Genomic DNA, 21,135 nt, shown 5'->3' with positions numbered 1-21,135 from the left:
TGAATGCTGTGTGCCCCTGGAGGTTGTTGGGGCAAGGAGATTGCCCACAGGCAGCTGCGCAGTGTCGGCGGCTGTAGTGGTGGCAGTGGTGGGGTGGGTGTGTTGAGCTCTGACCAGTGGTCAGTGACCACCCACAGAAGCCGCTAGCAGCATTGGCAGTAGTCATCAGTGATTGGGGTCCACCTGCAGATGCCACCAGCAGTGTTGGTGGGGGTGGGGGTGGTGAGTGGCAACTGCCCACAGGTGCCACTGTCAGCATCAGCAATGCTTTTTGCAGGGGGGGGGAACCGCCAAGCTCAGGGGGTGCACATGCACCCATGTGAACTGTGGCGGGCCAGTAGATGGTGCTCCTGCAATAAGCCACCCACCTCACTGCGCCCAACCGCCTTCCATGCTCTGAGTGCCTTGCTGGGGGCACCTCATGTCTGGCCAACCCCCTTCCTGGAGCACACCTGCTAGCCTGGGGGTAACGCCCCCACCACCTAGGGTCTGGAGTTATCTTGGCTCTGTTTTCCCTGGGAAACACAGGCCTCGTAGCCCTTGAGGGTACTTGATCCACTTCAAGAACTTGGGATGCTTCCCTCAGTCTGAAGCACAAATAGTGGTCTCCGTGAGTCAGCTGAACCAAGGGGACCCCAAGACATAATCTAGCCCCTCTCCCAATAAGTCTGCCATGCTAGGTACAAAGGAGAACTTAGTTGGCTACAAGGAGTAGGTTTGGAATAGGGTACAGGGTAAAGCAATATCAGAGAAATCCCATAAAGCAGAGTGGCTGGGTAGCCTTTGATCACACATCTGAGTTACTGCAAGCTATATATCTAGTTAGATCTCAGGTAGTTTACTCATAAGTATCATCCAGAGGCAGGTGGAGATTCCTCCTGGATGCAGGCAGTTCATTGATCATGAGTTTCAAGAGAGAGAGAGAGCAAGTCTCATATGGTCCAGCTTCTCTCTCTGAGTTTTTTTATCATGGCTACTGCCCCTCTTCCTGAGCAGTCCTTAACTTATATAGTCCTTATGACCTCATTTACCTGGTCCAATGGAGGCCAGTACCTATTGGCAGCCAGCCAGCCAACCAATTTGAAGTGCATCACTGGTTGCCAGGTCAACTGACAGGGTCCCTAGTCCCCTTCCATTCAGGTTGGCATTGCTTAGAACAACAGGGAACCTAAGCCCCTCACCCAGGTATGTGATGCTAGTCATTTAGGCAGAGGGAGCAGGTTTCCCCACTCCCTCAGGAATGTATACAATTCAGATTACCTAAAGAGATGGGATGTCTACCCTCTGGAGGGACCATGTTAACCAAATTGTCACAGAGCAGAGTTTTTTGGGGAGAGACAGAGGTGGCATTCTGCCACACACACCCTCTATGCATCGACAATGTACCCCAGACTGGCTGAAGTGGGCAGCATGTGCTGCTCACCTCCAGATCCAGGCAGAGCAATGCCTCATGAGGCAGGTACTAAGGGTGCTGGATCCAGCATATGTAAGAGCAGGGGTCCACAGGCCCAACCCAGTCTGTGGGAACAGCCCTGTGCCATCCATCCAACCTGTAAATCAGTTCCAGGTCACTCACCTGGTCCATGGGGCCAGATGAGTTTGACATCCCTGAGTTACACGGCTACATATATGCCAATCGGGCATATAAAGATGAAATAGGATCTAGCCCTAATTGTTTGAAATATCATTCCTATTGATGGTTTTATTCAAAGAAACATTTTTATTATTATTATTAAAGGGGACAAGTTTTTAGTTTTCAAAATAGGTGTTTTTAGAAATAGCTATCAGCATGAAACCTAGTGTGTATTAATTCCCCAGATTCAAAAGGAGCACTGGAGAAAATACTACTAAATATATAGTGCAATGGTTAAAGCACTGTGTTAAAAACAATGGAGGCCCTGGTTCAAATCTCTAGGTGCAAAAGGTCTACAAGCCAAAATATCTAGCTTCCTTGGTAAGTGTCCTACTCCCTAAACTAAAGGAGGCATCCACTGCTATTCTTGCCCCCCACCTCCAAAAGGATTTATGTTTTAGTGCAGCATATCCATCCAGGAAATACAACTTCTTTTTGTTTCAGTTCCTAAGATCTGCAGGCTTCATTTTACCTTGGTTTCACAGTACTGTAATTGGCCCTAAAAATAACATCAATAATAGTAATAAAAATAGTAATGATATTTTTTGAGCTGACACCGTTATAATTACAACATTTGGAATAGCACATTTGGAAATAAAGAAACTTAATATCAGAAAATGACATCCTAGCAGATCAAATTAGAAAAATTACATTCACTTTTTCTTTTTTCTTTTTAAATCCATTCTTAAATCCATTCTTTTTAAATCCATTCTTATTTTGTGAAAGAAGGGTTATTATATTTTATAAAAACTATTCATGGAAAATTTTTCAATAACAATCATTTCTTAGGACTCCAAAACCTATCAAGCAATACTGTTTGTCACCGATTGCTTGTGACTAGAACTGTAAGTTAGGAAGGTTAAAAAAAGAAGTCAAGATAATTTACTATAAAACACTAAATGTCTGTGACTGAAAATAAATCAAATGAATGAATCAATACAACCATCAGCCATTCAGAAGCAGTATTTAATACATGGAAAATGAAACTTCCTTCTGTTGTTGTGTTTTAATAGATATTCTCAGTTCACCTTAGTGAAGAAAAACTTCCTGGCTTGAATTTTAATTAAATATAAATTCAGAACAATGAAACAGGTACTATTTGATTTTTTTACTGAGTGTGTTTGAATCTGAATGTCAGGTTTTGCTGTGTATGAAGCTAATTTAAAATCCAGGCATGTTGAATATTTAGGCTTAGTGTTGTTTAATCCATCCTGTATATGCTGGGGTGGACAAAATCCACTTGAGGACTAATGGCTCTCAACAATGACTCCCGGTGTTGAGATGAAAGTATAGGTAATATATACTAAGAACAGTAACTCTACCTCCCAAAGTAGCTTGTCCTAGCATCCCACACAGGACAATAAGGGGACAAAACCCACCTATCTTCATAATGTCATCTGCATCATGCAGAACAAGGAGGAAGGGAAGCAGCATCATGCAGATGGATAAAAGATAGATTGGCAGGAACTATGCACAGCCGTGGCATTCATGAAAAACTGTCACCCTGTAAAATGCATATAGTGTGCCAGATGTAGTGCTGGTTCAGGACAGGGATAGCTCTGTGTATCTATATCTGTCTGTTCCCAGAACACTGGGGAAACTGGAAGGCAGACTCTGCTTCCTGGTCTTCTGCTGAAAGGCCATGATCCAGTAACAAGGTTTGTGCCAAGGCTGCTGTTAGGGTGACAATATTTGGATCTTAGAGAGCACTGGATTTGCAGCTGAATACAAGGTGTGACCTGTGGCCTAGCAGAGCTGCTGACCACAAGGCAGAATGATAGTTAAGCCAGCCATTTGCTTATGCTAAGTAACCATTTTAACTGTATCGACCATTTTCTGAGGGAGAAGCAGCAAGTGAATCTGTGAGAGTCTGTGTGCTGTGAACCAGCTACAGTAAGGAACGAGATAAGATAGAAGGGCCCCCAAAAAGGTGGAAGATGGTACAACCTAAGACAGAAAAACAGACTGGAATATGGAAAATAACATGCAATTGGTAACAGAATCCAAGATGAACACATGCAAAAAGGTGAATGGTGATAGGTGAAGAAGCCTCCAGAAGCTTCCAGGTTTTGGTCAAAGTCTGCCCATTGACTGAAGGGCAGGAGTCAAGGTCTTAGACATGTGCTTATACCAAGAAGCCACGTAAATTAAGGAAATGCATAGGCAATGCCATGCTAATGAAGCAAACAGTAAACAGAGGTGGAGCTTGAGATGGGAGGAGACATGGGTGGAACCGGAGGTGGAGCAATGCAGGATAAATGTTAATGAGTTTAAACCAAAGTGTATAAATATGGAATAAAACTATTGTTTGCTGCTGCTCCTCGTCTCTTATGGTGAGAGAGCTTGCCCAAAGCTGTCTCCATTCTGAATAAAGCTGTTCTGAGCAATGTGTGCTGATGTTTGCTCCCTGCTCTGCTCTGGCTAATGAGTAACAGGATCCCTGGGTAATTGGACCTTTGTCTCCCTAGTCATGGGGCACTGCACGGAGTCGGGGTCTAACAACTGCAATTTATCTCAAAGGGAATATCTCCTCATCCCATTAATACATTGCCTAATAGTAAGAAAGCTAAGCAAAATGCTAAAAGACACCCTAGTCTAATTATGATGTAATTAACAGCAGTCTTTTAAAAATGAGATGGGGAATGGTTTGAAAAGCCACTTTTTCACTCCTCTAACCTCACTGATTCCTGAAATGATATGTACTTACATTAACTTAATTTGTTAATATTTTGTGGTTCCCCCTGAGCAAAACCTATTGATTTCCTGTCATGGTCACAGCAGGTCAAAGAAACTTGGGTTATTGTGATGACACTTAATTCTCCTAAACACCAGTGCAACAGCTTTATAAATCTTCCCTTCACCATACCATCATGGATGATTGTAGCTGACCACTATTATGGCTAACAGAGTAACGGTATGATTTGTGCCAGCCCCATATTTGATGCATAAAAGGCACGTCTACATGTTCATTGGTGCGCTATAATTAGAACACATTAAGTTTAGTCCTTGTAATAGCAGGTACTAACTTAATGCACTGTAATTGGGGCTATTGCACAATAGTGCTGGTGCATGCTTTTTTGTGACACTAATGCACAGCAGACTAATTTTACTGCACATTAGCACAGTTTTTGCCTGCTGTGCTAATGTGCAGTAGAATTAGAGAGAACAGACTTGAATGATGTGTGAGAATAATAATATCATGACTATGGTTTTCCCCTTACATAGAGATCGGCATAGTGTTCACAGCAGACAGGCTGACAAACTCCACCACATTTTCTGTTTATTAATACTTACAGTGGGGTTAATACCCTTTTTTACTATTTGATAACGCCTGGTGTATGTCATATGCAAACGTAGCTTACTCTATGGTTTGGCCACAAAGTGCCTGCTGCAAATCTTCCTTTGTATATATGGTGTTAGGAGGTTACTATCTGGACTAGGTGACTATCACCCTAAATCACAAGGATATGTCTGCTCTTAAGCGAGTCTCAAACTCCTAAAAAATGGTTATGGGAGGCAGAGGTGAAGTCAAGCCAGCTGTATGAACAGACATGCAAGTATGTTTGAACAAATATTTCTGATGCATTTCTTCACAAGAATTAATGTTCCTGTTAAGTGATTTAAAGAATCACAAATTGCATGGAAAATAATTTGCTGTTTTTATTTAAGTCTATTTCCATTCACCCACTTAATATATCCTTAGCATAAATAAAGTTGTAAATATTTGCATTTTGATAATTTAGGGCAGTTGTTTAATTTGCACCTCTAGACCATTCCAGACTTTAAAATCTTATTTTTCTCCCCATTATAGAATCTAATTTATTGTATTTCTTACAAAGATGTATTTTCAGAAAATAAAAGCAAATTTTAAGTACTTACAGAGATATTGAAATTACCTTTTTCTTCTTAATTCACAGCCATAATGAATGCACTTTGAGTCTTGTGTAATTCAATAGGCAGCTGGGAGCTTGATATACTTATTGCTGAGGTTAAATGCTAATTCTTACAACTTTTGGTATGCAAAGTGTAGCATTTGCAGTCTAATAAATTTTAAGTGAGTCTATCACACAGTCAGTACAGGTGTTCTGATTATTATCACTTCAAATACAGAACACTCTGAAACTAGTTACACCATTTTGAAGTAACTCTTTATAGATTATTAAGCATCCCTTTCTAAGTGTTCTGTATCTTTCCTTTCTGTAATTATAATTCATTGTTTATAGCTCTCTTTTTAAGGAAATTGTGAATCCATAGATAATGTCAATATATAGAACTATAACACATAGGGCCAGGGTAACTAAACAGTCTTGAAGAGCAATGTAGAATGCTTGATTAATGGAAAGATTAAATAAACAGTAGATGAAAAAAAGGAAGATATTTTGGGAAAAAACAATATTTTATCCGTATTATGGACTAATCTTTGTCTTTTATTAATAGAATTTTCACTTAGAACTGGTCAAAAGTTAAATATAAAAATGTAAAAAATATTGAATATATACTGTTTGAAAAGGGTATTTTTTCTCATGTTTAAAAATAATCCAACATTTTTATTTTTAATATTTTCATTTTCAAAATGTTTTTATGTTTTCAAGTTGATTTTTCTACACTTTTTCTCTCTTTTCCCTTTCTTTTTTAAATCTTTCTGTGATTGAAAAAGAGGGGAAGCAGGAAAAGTGCAGGTAAAATTATATCTATATATATTAAATATTTAATTTTAGAAACAAGGTCATATTTCTATTTCTAATTTTTAAAAACAATTATCATATGAAATATCTGACCACTCCAAGATATAATATGTCCATAACAGGAGGAGCTGTTTTGTTCCTCTACTTGCAAAGCTTAGCACCAGGGTCCTTTGAATGAGAGTATTGTTCCCCCAGTGGACCATATTGTTGATAGTTTGGCATGATATTATAGTATTTTTGTCTATACTAATTCACTGGTCCCTCAACTTCCTTTCTGTTGACGTTGACTGTATAAGTCACCAAGGTTTTCAGATGACCTGCCAGATGAAATAGGGGGAAAATGGCTAGACTACCAGTAGTAAAAGTCTTGTGATTAAATTTAATAATTATGGGAATACAAAAAAGGTAAATACTATAGAAATAATCTCTACTGAGTTTCTGTACACAATACATTTCTGGTGGAATTATTCATTCCCTCCCATTGTGAGGATGGGAATGAAGTCTTAATTCTCTGGGCCCTTTATATTAGAAAAAAGAACTGGGAGAAAAAGGCAGGAATAGTGTGAAAAGGTGCTGGGAAAAAAAGTTGTTTTGTGTAGTGGAAGAATCCCATGGTTCACAATTAAGGTTGCCATAAAAGAATTTATTCTGAAGTTCTACCAGAAATGGAGTGATATTGTTGTCATGATGGTTCAGGGAAAAGGCAAAGATCTTTTTTACGATATCTTTTTATTATATCAACTGTATATGTGGGAGAGCTATTAGACAAACTTTCAGGCACGGATCACTCTTCCACAAGCGTTGGAGATAAACAGACACAGCTTGATCTACATAGCTGGTAGAACAGTAGCATGTGTACCATGTAACAGTAGAATATTCCACATATAAGTGGAAACAGTCTTCTTAAAAAAATGGAGGAAGGCTGTGAAGTAGGAGCCTAGAGCCCATACCAGGATTAGCTACAATACAAGAGAAATACAGTAGAATAAATAATAGAATTATTGGCAGAGCCAGACCTTTCAAGAGAGAAAATCTCATTATTACCTGTGGAGTGCAGGGAGATTAGCAGAAATAGCAGGTAACTTGTAATGAGCCATAAAGTTATTGTCTGTGTTTAGACTCATGTTTTTAGTTTCTAGCAAGGTTATGACTTTTTGTTCCCAGGCCTGCCTTCTGAAAGCATTTTTTAGATTCCCCTTGAGTATGAATGTTGTAAGGTTAGAAAGGGAAGTGGTTGTTTTGTGAAAAGTGTTCTTCTATTGGTATTTGTGTGTCTCTGCCCTTTGTTATTTTTTTTCAGTGAGTTCTCTCACATGCTTGGGGGCAAAGGATAGAAGGTTTCTCCTTCTATTTGTTGCCAGTGTGCAAGTGCCAAAAATGCCATGGAGATGACCAAATCGGGATACTTAAATGACCAGGAAGGGAACAGGCTATCACCCCTGCTCTTTATCATACAGCATTTTTACTAAATTTTAAAACTTTGAACTGTTGTTCCAACTGGAATGTGTTGAGTTTCTGTAACTCTAAGCATATGGGCACATGTTATATTTTAAGAAACATTGGTATTTTCTTTCAGAGCTAAGAATAACTCATTTGTTTCTGGTTTTTTGGATATAAAAAACTTATTTAATATCTGTCCTGATTTGTTTTCTACCCAATGGGTAAAATATATATTTTTCCACAATGGACATTTTGCATGTGCAAAAAATGTCTTTCCTTTTTTAGAGAAACTTGGGATTAGGCTGGGTTTTTTTTCCCCTAAGCATATCATACCACTATAGCTAATGAAATGTATATTAATTTCCTTCTGTTAGATTAAAGTTGTTGTGGGGAACTTGCACAGTTGTTGCTTCAGACATTTGGACATAGCTGTTTGTTGAAAACATTGGACAGACCTACCACTTAGATACTTTCCTTAAGGTTTATACTCACTGTACCATATGGCCTTTATATTGTTTTTTAAAATTAAGGCATTAGGGAAAAATAAAATGTTATTTAATAAAAACAGGACACCACTTAAGGGTTTCCCTACTATGTCTTAGATGCATATGGTGTCCTGAAAGAAAAATTCCCTACCAATTTGCCAGAATCCCCTGCATCTGTTCAAGTGCATAAAAACCTTTTTTGGAACAACTTGGAAAATTGTAGAAAACTCAGGTAGACCTCTACTTGTCTCAGAAAATTCAGGATGTAGAGAGAAGAAATGAAGAAATATACCCTGGAACAATGGGCTTGATTCATTCCCTGAAAGAAAGGCCTTCAAAGGCAGTAAGATTGCATGGTGAAGCAATAATTCACTCTATATCTTGTGCTGCTGGAAAGGTTCAGTAGCTCTCCTGGCTATCCCTTGTTCCTGTCTTTTTTTAGGAATAAAGACCCCTCCAGAGAAGGGAATAAGTGACATAGTGACTGAATCTGGCAGTGAAATCCAAGAGGGTGCCAGCTGGAACAAATAGACAAAAAGAGAAAAATCTGTGGTTGCTGCTGGAAACAAAAGTGTAAAATCAATTTAAATTAGTTCAGAAAAAGAAACCTCTGAGTCAGTAACACAGTCACTGAAAAGAAAGAGAGTTCAGTGAAAGAGTAGGAGATTTGGAGCAAAGAATTAATTTAGCAACAAAAAAGAACCCTCTGTGAGGGATGACTCTCTGAAACTCAAGAGGCTCCACTGAGAAAAAGATATCAATTTAGAAAATTCAGGAAGGGAGAACAATATTATAAAGTACAGTGTGTCACTGAGGATTCACAAGGTAACAAAATACTGGACTTCCTGCCTTTCTTCTTTAGAGAATGTTTTAACTTAGTAGATAATTTTTGTTCTGATTCAGAGCACTAGGCCCCACCATAAACACACCCACACACACTCGAACAATACAGTAATCATGCCACCCAGACCTACAACTGTCTATAAAAATGTCATGTTTACCATGGTAATCTAGGAAACAGCCATCTTGAAAAAATGTCAAGAAATTGCATAGGAATGAAGTCTACCTGCACTTTATGAAGATGATCAGGAAAATACCTGTTCTTGAAAAAAATATTCATGGGTTTTAAAACTCCAAAAAGGATTATAATGACCCTTTGTTCATGACCTTGTAGTACAGCAAAGGAGAAAGTACCTCATTCAGTAATTTCTCAGTCCCATAACTTCTGCTTGAAATATAGCATATTTTTAGAAAAGCATCCAATCCTAATTTAAAGATTTCTATTAATGATAGCTCTAACACATGCCCTGTATTGACAAAACAAATGTGTAAAAGGTATGCTTTTAGCTTCCATCTTGCACTTCTATAATTTATAGATTTTTATGATAAATTTCAATAGCTTTTTAAAACCAACTCTGAACCAGCATTTTAAAAATTATTCTGCATGATAGAGAAAATGTCTTTGGAAACTGCAAAAAATATCTTTGGAAGCTCCTGGGCATGACCTAAAACTGCACCCTGCAGGAGAAGGGGAGTCTGGCAGGGTTGTTGGTGGCAGGACAGCTCCCAAGAAATACCAGACCAGGTACCCTCCCCACCCGGTGAAAGGCAGGTAGGGGGTGCCTTACTCCTGGCCCCCACCATCTGGTGGGTAGTGGTGAGAGTAGTAGGAGCAGTGTGGGTCAGGGAAACTAATAATGATGCACTTCAGCCCAGCAGGGGTGTGAGATCCTGGAGGCCCCAGAGGAGGTATTTTGTCATGTGTAGTTTGAGGGCCCATGCAGAGTAGGGTGCAACTGGGGCACCTAAAGGACTGTGGTAGTGGGGTGCAGAGTAGGGCTGCAGAGAGTGGCTTGAAGGACTGCACCAAGGGTGTACCAAGTAGGGCTGCATGGGCAGCTTGAAGGGCAGTACATGGGCCAACCCCAAGTGTGTCTGCCTGAAACCAGTTGCCCAGTGGGATCTTAGGCTAGAAGCAGCCCAGAGTCAGCACAAGTTGATGCCATGCAGAGTAGGTGAACTTGCAGGATCTGAAGTTGCTGCATGGTACTGCCAGAGAAAGAGTAGTCAAACCTGAAAGCCCAAAGGGGTTGCTCAAGGGGAGCAAGGGCAATCAAAAGTGGCCCAGCAATGGGTGGTATGTTAGAGGCCACTGTAAGAGGGGGGGCAGAGTGCAAGAGGCCCCTGAGAGAGAGGGCAGTGTAAGTGAGTGTGAGTGAATGAGGCCAACAAAGGACTGAGTTTTCTACTGCCTCAGATCAGGGAGCATTAATAGTCTGGATGCCATCTGCGAGGCATGGGCCATGGTGTAGGGGAGGTACGGAGCTGCCCATTCATTGCCCCTGGCATTGGGGCAATGAATGGGCAGCCTCCCACTTAATATATCATAGTAACACTCAATTCATGGCAGGTAGTCAGGGCAGACTGCCCTAGACAGGTGGGCAGACCAACTCAAGATCTAGTCCTGGGAATGCCCCCTGTCACACTGTGTCAGGAAATCAGGAGGTGAATCCAAGAATACCATTTAGGAAATGACTCGGTCAGGAAGCCAGGGGATCAGGCAAAGAGCAGAATCAGAGGGCAAGTCAGATCTATAAACCAGAAAATAATTAAAGAAGAGTTAGAGTACAAGTCAGCAAGGCAAAACAAATGTTAGGGAACAAATGGAAACCCAATGCCTAAATACTTCTTGTATCAGCCAGTAGAGGGAGGCCCTGGCACATACCTATCTTGAGTGCACCAAGCTGCAGCCCCCTCACCACCTCCTCATGAACCTCTTGCTGGGCAGGTCTACATGTGCAAATAATCTGGGAGCAGTTTACTGTAAAGTACTCTAGAGTGAACTCACCCAGGCACACGTCTACATATGCAGGGATGCGGGAGCAGATATGCTGTTCCTAGCAGCAGATTGCTTCCACTTCCTGCACCCCTAGGACTCTAGACTTCCCTTGGGTGCTAGACCAGGAGCTGGCAGGGAGCACAGGGCCAGGAGATAGCTATTTCGTGGTGGTGGATGGGACATTTCTCCCTGCCCCCAGGAGTTACCTGCTGCCAAAGCAGATTCTGACACTGGAGCCCAGGGAGTTGGGGGGGGGATAATGTCCCCCTGTCCCTGCAGCAGGGAGCTCCCAGCCCTTCCCTGTGATCACAGGGCCTGGACTAGGAGATCTGGGCTGGGATACCCAGTCTGCGAGGTCTGGGCTGGGAGATCCATGATTGTGGGGCCAGTGCTGCGAGATTCTTCTCTCCCAGTGCCAGCTCTGTGGTTGTGGGGATGGTGCTGGGAGAATCTCTTATCCTGGGCCCTGTGACCATGGGGCTGAGGCTCAGAGATAAGGATCTCTAAGCCCAGGTCCTGCAACTGCAGGGCTTAGTCTTGGAGATGAGGATTTCTCAGCCTCTGCTCCCTGATCATGAAGCTGGGCCTGGGAGCTCCCTGCTGCTGGGGGAGGAGGATATAGTCTCCACCCAGGCTCCAGTGGAAGAGCCCACCCTGGCAGCAGGCAGCTCCCAGGGACAGGGAGCAATCTTTGGGCACATTTGCTCCTGGTTAGGCATCTACACATAAGCTATTGCACAATAAGTAACCAAGAGCAAGTTTGCTACTTGCATTTGCAAATGACTGCACAATAAGCATCTGCAATTGTAGACAGTAACCCTTACTCTGAATTAATTATCTCTAAGCTCCAGTAAAACATCTCATGTACACACCTGCTGAGGTTCTTGTTGCACTACTCCCCATAGGTGGGGGAAGGGGCGGGGGGGGGCTAACGGGGCTCATTCCCCCAAATGCAGGGCAGCAAATATAGTTAGAGGGAAGTGGCTGCAGGCTGCTGCTGCAGGGGGGGAGGGTGATCACACTCACATGCTCTGCACACCCACAACCAGGATTGCAGATGGCCCAGCTGCAGGCAGATAAGTTTCTTTTAATTAGGCTGGGGAGGGCACAGATCAAGAGTGGGGTAGGGGCAGGGCAAATCATTAACCCCTGCCCCACTCTCTCCTGCACTGTGGGGATTGCCCCACAACCCAGCCCAGCTGGGGCCTAGTTCAGTGAATCAGGCCCCAGCCAAGTTGGATCATGGGGCAATCAGAGCCCGGCAGCTCCTCTAGAAACAGCGTGGTGCTGGGGAATGAAGGTGGGGGCATATTTGGGCCCCCTATCTTTGCACATGGCAGGGGTGGGCCACAGCTGGTCTCAGCCTCTGCTCCCTGCATCTGTGCCTTGTTGTGACCACTGCTTTCAATGTGGCGCAGTGCAGCATCATGTGCCTCACTGCCGGGCCCTCCTAGTGGCAGGACTTGCATGCTGTCGTGCCACTTTCAAAGCAGTGGTGGCAGCAAGACACAAATGCAGGGAGCAGAGGCTGAGCCCAGTTGCAGCCTACCCTTGCCCCATGCAAAGATTGGGGGCCCATGTTCCCCACCCCCTTCATTCCCTGGCACAATGGCTGCCCTGAAGGAGCCACCAGGCTTCTCCAGGTTCTTCTCAGGGATGACTCAGGGTGGGTGCATGGTACTGGGGGCTCTGTCATCCCTGGCCCAGTGGTGCAGCCGAGGCTGGCCTCAATCCAAGCCCCACCAGGCGGTGCAAGGCAGTGGATTTGTGGTGACCTCTGGTGCCAGGCAACAAGTCTGGGTGCAGGAGAAGGCTTGGCCTTGCAGGCACAGCAGGTCCTGCACCTGGTGCAGCCCAGTGACTCCTCCATAGCCAGTGCAGTGCTGGGGAGCCAAGAGATGCGGGGGCATGTGGGCCCCTGATCTTTGCACAGGGCATAGATGGGCTGCAACTGGGCTCAGCCTCTGCTCCCTGTGTCCACACCTTGCTGCCACAGCCTCCTCTCCCCCAGCCCTCTCCCCTCCTCCGCCCCTTCCCATTGGGGGGGGGCACATGCATTCAACCCCCCAATCTTTTTTCCTCCCTCCACCTATGCTACTCCCTGAACCTTTGTGTTTATGTTTTTCCTGTCCAAGGCCACACCAAGTCCTATCCATGCATGTCTCTGGGTAACATTTCACAGGATGGTATCACTGGTTGCTTGAACTGCTCCAAGAACCAGTGGGTGCTGACCAGTGTGCTCTCCTTGGTGGCCCACCTTGCAGCACTTATTCTTAACCTTTGACCTCAACTCCCATCCCTGTTGTCATTTTTGTTGTCCCCCCGCATCAGTTGATGCACAATTAATGACTCCCTTGAATTACAAAGGAGATTTAGAAGGTTCTTTGTAGGCTCACACCCACAACTCTGTGTATCAATAGTCCTGATCTGGGAAAGGGGATTATATGGGGAAACTAGATGGTCAGCTGACCCTGGCTAGGCCTCTCAGATTCTATTTGTGGGGAGAGGGCTAGGCCTGATGAAGGCTTCATGATAGCCTGCATGACTAACCAGAGATAAGGTGGCAAGATGGGGTTAGCAGCTATACTGCTCAGGTAATAGCCCCAGGTGTGAAGCTGTAGCCTGCCATATACACTACAATACATTAGAAATATAGAACGTGTATACAAAAATAAACTGTGATTTAACTGTTGCATCGTAACTTTCAAGTATGAAAGATTAAATGAATGAGATAAATCGCCTTTCTCCGTCCCTCATTTACTGCACCACACAATCTCCCTATAGGAAATGACCCCCTGTTTCCTTCAACATGAACACATTTTTTCACTTTTCCTTGAATTAGCCTTGCATTTTCGTTCTTTTTTCTTTTCAGAATGCTAGTAGATCATTGCTAAAAGCAGTATATAAGTACAGAGAGCATTTTTTTCAAAGTTTATCATTTGCCCAGTCCAACAACAATTCATGCTATTACCATATAATCATAAAAAAAATGTAGGGTTGGAAGGGACCTGTGGAGGTCATTTAATCCAGTCCTCTGCCTGAGGCAGGATCATCCCAATCCAAGCCACCACTAAAACTACACAATTATTAAAACTACACAATCAGTTCTGTCACAGCATAGAACCCAATCTGCCACAGGTAAAGCAGGGAGAAATAGAGAATAGTGTCCTGCTGCTGTAAGGGTTGCTAAAATGCAGTCAAGAGATCTACAGAAAAGGGCCATATCATCTGCTACAGAGGAAAGTAAATACCTCCTCCCCACCCCCACCCCCTGCCCTAGTTCATATCAATCTGGGGTAAAATTCCTTCCTGATCCTAAATCTGGCAATTAGACTACCTCTGAGTGGATGGGGAAGACCATCTATCCAGGGACCTCTGGGTTTTAGTTCTAGCGGGAACATTGGCACACTCCAGTCATAATCTCCAGCTTTAGCTGCAGCTAACACCAAATGCTTCTGAAGAAGAAAAAATAAGGGGTAAAAGAAAAAAGGAACAACCCTTATTCCTATTTGGGGAAAACCTGGAGACAGCAAGCATAGCTTCACATATCACACCTTTTTACTGGACAGACAGAACTTCCTTTTCTATATCCTTTCCATAAATGTATCTGGTTCCTTTAATATTCTCTTGCAATTAAGACAGTTGCGGGGCTCTGATTCATTCTCCTACTGCTGAGTATTGTCACCTCCAGTATCCACATGCTTTAGATTATACAGCTCTTCTCAATAAGCAACATGAGTGCTTGCTCCTGGGCTTCTAACCTGTTGAGGAGAGGAGGAAAGAAAGCACAGGCACAATAATCCCTCACCAATGCTTATCCACCCTGTTCTTGGAAGTCTCCAGTGATGGAGAGTCCACAACTTCCCTAGGCAGTATGTTCCAGTGCCTCATTATTCTAACACTGAGTTCCCCCCCTCCCCCCGATATCTAATTTAAACCTACTTTGCTGCATCTTTAAGCCATTCTGATTCCTGTTCTCTGCAGCAACAGAAAAAAGATACTCTACCTCTTTGGAGCAGGAATCTGAGACCCTGCCCTGCTACGCTCACTTCCCCAGGTAAGCCTGACCTGGACATGAAAGGATTAAAGCCTTCAGCTACCAATTTAGCTGGGCAAGGACAGATACCTGGAAAACCCCAGGAGTTCCAGTCATCCTGAAGGAGACCACAGAAGCTTCAGGCTAAGGCTTGTCCCTGGAAAGGGGCAAACAAAGTATGCCTATCCTGGACCAAATGGAAGTGTGGAGTGAGTGCCACAGGAGCCTGGAGGAGGACTTCACTCAACAGGATATTGCAGGAAGGTACATTGAGGATGTTGCTGTGGGGGAGCACTCTGTGGACCAGTAGGCAAAGCATTCCTGCAGGAAAAGGGGCTTTGAAGAATGCTGACCCTCTGATAGTATACTGACTATCCCAAGAAAGGGGGAATCCCGGTTACTTACCTGGGGCCTGCGTGGAGATTAGGCAAAGATTATTAGCAGTGTGAGGAGAAGATCATTAGGAACTGAGCCCAGAGAGGGCTTGGCATTGACTGAGACCAAACTGCAGGCTTACTGAAGAGACCCTCAAGAGAAGGAGGGATAAAACTATTAATTTTTGTTTTGAGGAGGCAATCTCCAAAGAAGACAAAGTCAGTAATTACTATTCTGAGTGAAAGCACATTTGAGGAATAGAATCCAGACCCACCATGGCTAAACAACATGGGTGAGTGATAGACCAGGGTGCAGGGGAGGAGAGCTCTGGAAAAGGACCAGTTGGGGTACAGAAGACTCCTTGGGCCAACATTTTTGTGTGTCCACCATAATACTGAGAAAGTCATGGCAGGAGAGAAACCAAAGAACAGCAGAGTGTTGGCTGTAGTAGGGAAAATGTCAAGTGGACCAGAGAACCCACAGTTACCCTCTTCTTTGTACCAGCCCTTCAGATATTTGAAGACTGCTGTCATGTTCCCTCTTAATCCCATTTTCCCAAGCATGCCTGTTTCTTTCATCCTCTCATATGACTTGGCTTCTAAATTCTTTATCATTCTTGTCACCTACTTCTAGACCCTTTCTATTTCTACGTACTTTTTAAAATGTGGACCCCTCCAAAATGCATAGTACTCTAGATGAAGCCCTACCATTATTGAGGAGACATGTTGTTTTGCTGAAAAGCATTTATTTTCAATGAAATCTATTTTTTGCTCTTATTTCAACTTTGTACACCATCTCTTTCTCCTAACAGGAGTAGTAGAATAGAAAATTTAATGATAGCTGATGCTAGCATTCAAGCTAATCTTAACCTATAAGATTTATGACACACAGTTCAATGTTGTATGTTCTTTGTGATGATTGCAATGTTCCCATTATACCTTAATTTTCACCTTTACTGATGTTGTATTTATGATAATTTATATGAACCATGTTCCACAGAGAGCAGTTCTCCTCTAGTAAGATGCTGAATGCCCTCAATTCTATCCAATTTAGCACCTTGTCTGAGAATCTTATCTCAGAAGGACTGGAATTATGGGTTTTGGTTTTTTTACTGTTTATAAACTGCAGTGATAATCTGTTTATTTTAATACATGTATAATGTGTACAAGTGTTACAAACTTGCTTAAACAAAATCCAATAAAACTTAAATATACAAAAGCTTTAAGAATAACATGCATTTAGAATAATAGAGTCTGTCTGACCAAGATCTTGCAAATTAAGAAATATACTTTTTACCATTTAATTAATTTGCTTTATTTTCCACAGTTGGATTGACATGTTTAAGAAGTGCAAATATGGAGCAAGAAATTGCATTAATTCATTCACTCACTTTTTTGACACTCATTATTTTATATCTAAATTCTAAGCACTAAAAGAGTGCTTGGAGAAAGAAGTGTAAGCACCACTGGCTTGCAGAAGTATCTGCTAAAACAAGTGTTTAAAAGGCTATGAAGTAACATATTATGAAAAGCAAAGGAAATTAACTGAACAAAACATTTTTTCCTGAAACACTGAGTTGGCTTAAAGTTTTAGACTTAGGTCTTTGGCACAGGTTACATAAAAAAACATGATGAAGACATTTAAAATGAAAGCAGTCATTAGTTAATGGGTGTTAAACTGCCATAAGTATCATCTAAATGTCTTAAAAATATGCCACTACATTGCAGTTTATATTTGGTTTGTTTTGCCCAGGTCATTCAAGGGTATAAAATTCCTTACTTTTATGGGTTAGTGTCAGAGGGGAAGGCAACAAGCATGATGTCATAGTGGAGATCTGCTGTAGACCACCAGACCAGGAAGATGTGGTAGGTGAGGCTGTTTTCAAACAGCTAGAGTAAGTTTCCCAATCACAGGCCCTGGTTCTCATGGGAGCCACCATCACCCTGCTATCTTCTGGGAGGGCAATACAGTAGTACACAGGCAACCCAGGCAATTTTTGGAGAGTGTTGGGGACAATTTCCTGGTGCAAGTCCTGGAGTGGCCAACTATGGGTGGTACTCTTCTTGACCTGCTGCTAACAAACAGAAGATATTTGTCAGCATGTGGTAGTGGATGGCAACTTGGACAGCAGCAAGATGACTGACTTTAGGATCCTGATAAAAGGAAGGGAGGAAGGAAGGAGAGCAGCAAAGTAAGGACCTTAGACTTCAGAAAAGCAGACTTGGACTCACTCAGGAACTCATGGGCAGAAACTACTGGGAGGCCAATCTGAGGGGGAGAGGAGTCCAGGAGAGTTGGATGTACTTTGACCAAACTTTACTGACAGTGCAGGAACAAACCATCCTGATGTGCAGGGAGACTAGCAAGTCTGGCACCAAACCATAGGCTACTGCAAGGGGGCACATAGGAGGGTACGTGCCCTCCCTCACAGGGCTGTCTCTGCTGCCAGTGCCACTGGTGACTTGTGAAGGTGCTTGCCAGACCCAGCCCCACTGCTGATGCCACCGGCGGCTTCTGTAAGTGTTTGCCAGCCCTGGCCCTGCCACCAATGCTGGCTTCTGTTGATGCTCACTAGCCCCATCCCTGTCACCAACACAGCTGCCAGCTTCTGCAGGTGCCCCCCAAACTCAGGAGGCACCAGTGCCCATGCACAAGACCATCTTGGCTTTGGAGAGAACTCTTCAGTAAGCTAAATCACAAAAAGGAAGCTTATAAGAAATGGAAACTTGCACAAACAACTAGGAAGGACTATAAGCGTATTTCTCAGGCATGCAGGGATGAAATCAGTAATGTCAACATGGAACTATAGTTCAGCTAGCAGGGGATGTGAAAGGTAACAAGAAGGGTTTCTACAAATATGTGAGCAACAGGAGGAGGATCAGGGAAAGTATAGGTCCTTTACTAAATGGGGGAGGCAATCTAGTGACAGAGAATGCATAAAAGGCTGAAGTACTCAATGCCTTTTTTACCTCAGTCTTCACTCAGGCAAGGTCAGATCCCAGACTACTACGCCTACCAGTGCAGTTTGGGGAGGAGCTGAGCAGCTAATAGTGGTAAAAGAACAGGTTAGGGACTAGTTAGAAAAACTGTATGTGTACAAGTCCATAGGGCTTGATTGGATGCACCTGAGGATGCTGAGGGAGTTGGCAATGTGATTGCAGAGCTACTGGCCATTATCTTTGAAAATTCATGGAGATTGGGAGACAGCCCAGACAACTGCAAAAAGGGAAAATATAGTGCCCACCTTTTAAGGAAGGAAAGAAGGAGGATCTGGGGAAATACAGACTGGTCAGCCTCACTTCAGTCCCTGAAAAGTTCATGGAGTATGTCTTCAAGGAATTCATTTCTAAGCACTTGGAGAAGAAAGTGATCAGGGAGTCCACGTGGATTCACCAATGACAAATCATGCCCGATGAACCTGGTTCTATGATGAGATGACTGACTCTGTGAATGCAGGGAAAACAGTGCATCTGATATACTTTGACTTTAGCGAGGCTTTTGATATGGTCTCCCACAGCATTCTTGCAAGCAAGCTGAGGAAGTATGAGTTGTATGAATGGATTGTAAGGTGGATAGAAAGCTGGCTGAATCACTGGGTTGTACCATATAACCCGCAAAGGCGGGAATCGAACCACAGCTTCTCAGTATTGAGTGGGTCCCTGAATGAATCTTGATTGATTGCATAACACAGTAGATAGACAGGATAACAAGTTAATGAGCGGCAATTAACACCTATGAAACCACAGACTAAGGAGAGGAAAGGATCAATACAGAGCTGGGAACTCCCTGAAACTTTACTGTTAAAGGTACAGAAGCCCTGGTTTGAACTAATCAGTGCTGAAGACCGACTCTTGGGACTGAACACCCCCCGATCAACCACCCCCAGAGCCCTATTCACCACAACAGTTAATTAATCAGACTTCATCAACGGACTCCTGAGACTGCACATACCTGCTGACGTGACCCCTGGGGCTGACAGTTGCCATCCAGCAACCACCAAGAGGGACATCCCATGAGATCAATGACTCCTGGATTGGGTAAGCATGAAAACTGGGGAGTCACCAAAGTCTGCCAGAGAGGGATAAAAGGCAGTGAAGTATGACCCCCAATGGCATCCTCTTTTACCTGACCAGCACCCTGCCTGCCCAGCCAGAAGGACCAGCCAGTGACCCCCTTCTGAAGCAACATCACACTGAAAGAAGCCTTGACTGGCCACTGATGGTGGACTCCGGCACTTGGGGATAGATATGTCTTGACACCCGCGCTTAGTGTTCATAGCTAGTTACTGTGAGTGTGTGTGTGTGTGTGTGTGTGTGTGCGTGAATGTGTGTGTGTTTGAGGGGATTAGCCCTAAAGTTTATGATCTTACATTTGCATCCGTCTAATAAACTAGAATTTTATGAGGATCCTGTGAGTTGGTCCTTTGTAGCCAACACTGGAAGGAATCTGGAACAGTATCATAGAAGGCAGGCTAGGGGAATGCAACCTGCAGAAAGTTGAGCTGCAGGGCTCTGAACAGCTAATGAGAAGTTGGAGAGCCCTTGCTGCCAATTTGGGATTGGCAGGACCTGAGTCGAGTTTCCAGAGATCCAGGCCAAATAGCCAGAAGGAGAGGACCTAGAAGCCATATAAGACTTGACCCAGGATGGAGAAGTCTGGCCCAGATCTCAGTGACTTCAGGAGCTCTACAGGGAGCTGTATATAAAAAGATAGGTTTCATGTTTCACTTCTGTTTTGCATGAAAGTCAGCCATGAGGTTTGGAGTGGCTTAAAGGGGAGGAGGAGGCCACAAATTGGGTACTGAGGAGGCACTCCATGTTATGAAGGCCTGAAGCTCAGATAGAGCCCTGCAAGGATACAGGACCTTGTGGGTTGTGAAGGACTAAAACCTTGGGATAGGGGACAAAGCTTGGGAGGGGATGAAGCCCAGACAAAAGTGATTCAGGACTAGGAGCCCAGAGAAACTGACAGGCTGAAGCATGGAAACTGCTGAAACCCAGACAGGACCAGGGACCTCAAACAAAGTGAAACAGTCCAAAGCTCAGGAGGGGTCCATGGCCCAGCATGAGAAGGCAGAGAGAGATAAAGCCCTACTCAGGCTAGGGTGTGACATTTGGGCAGACCAAAAGCCTGATGATGAACAGGGTGAAGCAAGGTATCAAGGACTGAACTCTGGTTCCCTGAAGGCAGCCTCCTAAAATATATGTTAACTTAAAGAGCAAGGTGTAGGCAGGCAAGGAGGCAGGTGAAATTTGGCCACCAGGGGGAGCTACAGCCACCCCTGGAGGTGAACTCCATTTCAGAGGGATAGCTGTGATGATGTCCATGCACAAAGTGGGTGAAGCAGAAGCTGTGGCCTCAGCTCATCCAGGCTGGGGGCCCACAGAAGATAATCTCTGGGTTTGAACAGCTCATTTTCCCAAACTGCGTGGGCTATCTATGGGACCCACATGCCCATTCTGTGCCCCACTCACCAAACATCAGATTATATCAACTGTGAGGGGCTCTTTTTGGTTATATCTGCATTCATGGACCACCAGGGGTGCTTCATCAACACAACATTGGGTGGTCAGGATGGGTGTACAATACTTGCATATTCAGGAGACCTGGTTCCCTAGATGCAGTTTGATGGAGTAGAGAGG

The 21,135-nt window shown here is 43.7% G+C and overlaps 1 long non-coding RNA gene across 1 annotated transcript in view; it reads left to right on the top strand.

The window, feature by feature from the left end:
* Positions 1 to 19,726, top strand: part of LOC109304284 — a 20,365-nt gene extending 639 nt beyond the window's left edge. Inside the window, exons 2-3 of the long non-coding RNA XR_002099334.1 lie at positions 15,928 to 15,930; positions 19,511 to 19,726. This is a non-coding gene — a long non-coding RNA (uncharacterized LOC109304284). The remainder of the gene's footprint in view (positions 1 to 15,927; positions 15,931 to 19,510) is intronic.
* The last annotated feature ends 1,409 nt before the right edge of the window (positions 19,727 to 21,135 follow it).

Source organism: Gavialis gangeticus, unplaced genomic scaffold (genome assembly GCF_001723915.1).
Source record: "Gavialis gangeticus isolate Ggan-Ray unplaced genomic scaffold, GavGan_comp1, whole genome shotgun sequence".
NCBI lineage: Eukaryota > Metazoa > Chordata > Crocodylia > Gavialidae > Gavialis > Gavialis gangeticus.
This window is presented reverse-complemented; position numbering and strand designations above follow the sequence as displayed.